The following is a 3,369-nucleotide window of genomic DNA, read 5'->3' on the forward strand; positions in this document are numbered from 1 at the left end:
GCCCTTCGATGAAACAATATGTCCTAAGACAATTCCCTTTGGCACCATGAAGTGGCATTTCTTCCAATTCAGTGTCAAATTCTTTTCCATACATCGAGCTAAGACAGTTTGTAAATGTGACAGGCATTTATCAAATGTGTCGCCAAAAACGGAGAAGTCGTCCATAAACACTTCCAAAAATTTTTCGTTCATGTCTTCAGAGATGCTGAGCATGCATCTTTGGAATGTTGCAGGTGCATTACACAACCCGAATGGCATTCGTCGGAAAGCAAATGTGCCAAAAGGACAAGTGAAGGTAGTCTTCTCTTGATCTTCTGGTGAAATCTCAATTTGATAATATCCCGAATAGCCATCGAGAAAACAATAGAAATCATGCCCTGCAACTCTCTCCAACACTTGGTCTAGGAAGGGTAGAGGAAAGTGATCCTTTCGTGTGACCAAATTCAGCTTTCGATAGTCAACACACATGCGCCAACTCGTCGGGACACGAGTTGGAACTAGTTCACCTTGTTCATTTTCTACTACCGTCAAACCCGATTTCTTAGGAACGACTTGAGTAGGGCTTACCCACTTGCTGTCGGAAATTGGGTAAATAATATCCACGTCAAGCAACTTGAGGACTTCTGCCTTAACCACATCTCTCATTGTAGGATTTAACCTTCGTTGCATTTGCCTTGTGGTTTTGGCATTGTCCTCCAAATATATCCGGTGCGTGCAAATTAAGGGGCTAATTCCCTTCAAATCGGCAATAGACCACCCTAAGGCTCCTTTATGATTCTTTAAAACATCAATTAATTTTCCTTCTTGGGTATGATCAAGTCCAGATGAGATGATTACAGGAAAAGTATCTTCGGGTCCAAGAAAAGCATACTTAAGTTCCTTTGGTAAGGGTTTCAATTCGAGCTTGGGTGCTTGCTCATGGGATGGTACTATTTTCACCTCTCGAGGCGACAATCTCTCAAATTCTCCTTCTTTTGGTCTCCACCCATTGACCATCTTGATATCCAGATTATCCACAATAGGTGTGACTGACAAATCATCATCATTGGTTCCATTAGGACACCAATCAATTAAGCTATCATTGAATGGGTCGTTAATTGCTTTAGCTAACAAATAATCTTCTGCGATGGTTTTCAACCCAATCAACCTCCTTACTCTCTTCGGGATCATTGGGTTGTTTGCACACATTAAAAATGTTCAATTCTAAGGTCATGTTACCAAAAGAAAGCTTCATGACGCCATTCCTACAATTAATCAATGCATTAGAAGTTGCAAGGAATGGACGTCCTAAAATGACCGGAATCTGAGAATGTGAGTTCGAAGCCGGATGTGTGTCCAATACAATAAAATCGACAGAAAAGTAGAACTTGTCTACTTGGACTAATACATCCTCGATAATCCTCCTTAGAATTTTAACTGACCTGTCAGCTAATTGCAAAGTGACGGAGGTTGGCTTCAACTCACCTAAACCAAGTTGCTCAAATACAGAATATGGCAACAAATTCACACTCGCCCCTAAATCTAACAATGCTCGCTCTATCCTAAAGTCACCTATGATGCATGAGATGGTTGGGCAACCTGGATCTTTATATTTAGGGAGAATGTTGTGCTGCAAAATAGCACTCACATTTTCAGTTAAAAATGCCTTCTTCTTAACATTTAATCGGCGTTTGACAGTACACAAGTCCTTCAAAAATTTGGCATATGAGGGTACTTGTTTGATTGCATCAAGAAGAGGTATGTTGATCTTTACTTGTTTAAAAAGTTCAAGAATTTCAGAATTAGGTTCGAGCTTTTGCAACGGCTTTAACCGTTGTGGAAAAGGTGGAGGAAAAGGACATTCAACTTTCTTAGTAGAAGTTGGGACCTCAACTTCTTCTTTGTCCCTTTCATCAACTTTGGGAGCATCAGAATTAGAAGTGACCTGCGGTCTCAATGGGACGGTTTGATCAATGACTTTCCCATTACGCAAAGTCATGATGCTTTTTGCATGTTCTGTATGCAAACTAGAGGGAGCCGTATTATTACTACCGTGCACTTGTGGGTTAGGTTGGGGTTGAGCTGGAAGCTTACCCTTCTCTTGGGTACTTAGGACGGTAGTCAACATTGACAATTGGTTCCTTATGTCTTCAAAATTTCGAGTATTTTGAGCATTGATATTAGCTTGACCTTGTAGAAAAGTTTGTATGGATTGTAAAGTATCCTCGATATTTGGCTTTTGAGAAGATGATGGTGCATAAGGAGGATGTGCAGGTGGAGGAGCTGAATGGTGTGACTGTTGAGGATGATCGTTTCTCCACCTAAAGTTTGGATGATTCTTCCAACCAGGGTTATAGGTATTCGAGTATGGATCGTTATAAGGCTTTTGGTAGGAGTTCATAGCATTTGCTTGATCGTGTAAGACTTCTTTGAATGCCGGTATGGTGGGACAATCTGTAGTAGTATGATCCGACATATCGCAGATACCACAACACTCGTTTCTAAGCTCTATAGTCTTGACAGGCTCAACCTTCCTAAGCTCAATTTCTTCTACCTTCCTAGTGAGGGCTGCCATTTTAGCGTGAAGATCATCCTCAGTTCTGAGATTGTAAAGGCCTCCCTGTACAGAGCTAGTAGGCTTAGGCAAAGACTTGTTGTTTCTATCCCCGTTATCCCAAAGTTGGGCAGTCTCAGCAAGGGAATCCAAATATACCCATGCTTCATCAGGGTGTTTTTCTAAAAATCTACCATTGCACATGGTCTCTACAAACTGTTTCAACTATGGAGATAAACCTTCATAAAAGAAGCTAATGGTTCTCCAAGTTTCGAACCCGTGATGAGGGCATGAGAGAAGAAGGTCTTTAAATCTTTCCCAACATTCATAAAATGTTTCATTATCTTTTTGTTGGAAATTGCTAATATGTCTTTTTAAAAAGTTGGTCCTTTGTGTGGGGAAGAACTTCTTTACAAATTCTCTCTGCATATCTTGCCAATTTCTTATTGATCTAGGTCGCAAAGAGTTTAGCCATGTTTTGGCCTTATCCTTTAGAGAGAAAGGAAACAATGTCAACTTGAGGACATCCTCGGTGACATTTGGCACTCTAAATGTAATGCTCAATTCTTCAAAATCCTTTAAATGAAGATACGGACTCTCGGACTCTAACCCATGAAACTTGGGCAGCAATTGGATTACCCTTGGTTTGATGTCAAAATGTCCTACATTATCAGAAAAAATTATGCATGAAGGCTGACTAGTCCTAGCCGGTTGTAGGTATTGTCTTAGAGTCATAACATGGGGTTCTCGTTCTCGATTGTGGTGACTCCCCGCATCTTCATTTAGATCAGCCATCTCACAAGGTGTGAGATATTGAGAAGGAATTTCAGAGGTAT

At 40.7% G+C, this 3,369-nt stretch overlaps 1 non-coding gene across 1 annotated transcript; it reads left to right on the forward strand.

Annotated features, from left to right (window-relative positions):
• Positions 1-2,807: 2,807 nt before the first annotated feature.
• LOC120109207 lies at positions 2,808-2,917 on the forward strand. The gene has a single exon (XR_005510196.1). It is a non-coding gene; the product is annotated as a small nucleolar RNA R71 (small nucleolar RNA).
• The last annotated feature ends 452 nt before the right edge of the window (positions 2,918-3,369 follow it).

This window comes from Phoenix dactylifera, unplaced genomic scaffold, assembly GCF_009389715.1.
Source record: "Phoenix dactylifera cultivar Barhee BC4 unplaced genomic scaffold, palm_55x_up_171113_PBpolish2nd_filt_p 001906F, whole genome shotgun sequence".
NCBI classification, from domain to species: Eukaryota; Viridiplantae; Streptophyta; class Magnoliopsida; order Arecales; family Arecaceae; genus Phoenix; species Phoenix dactylifera.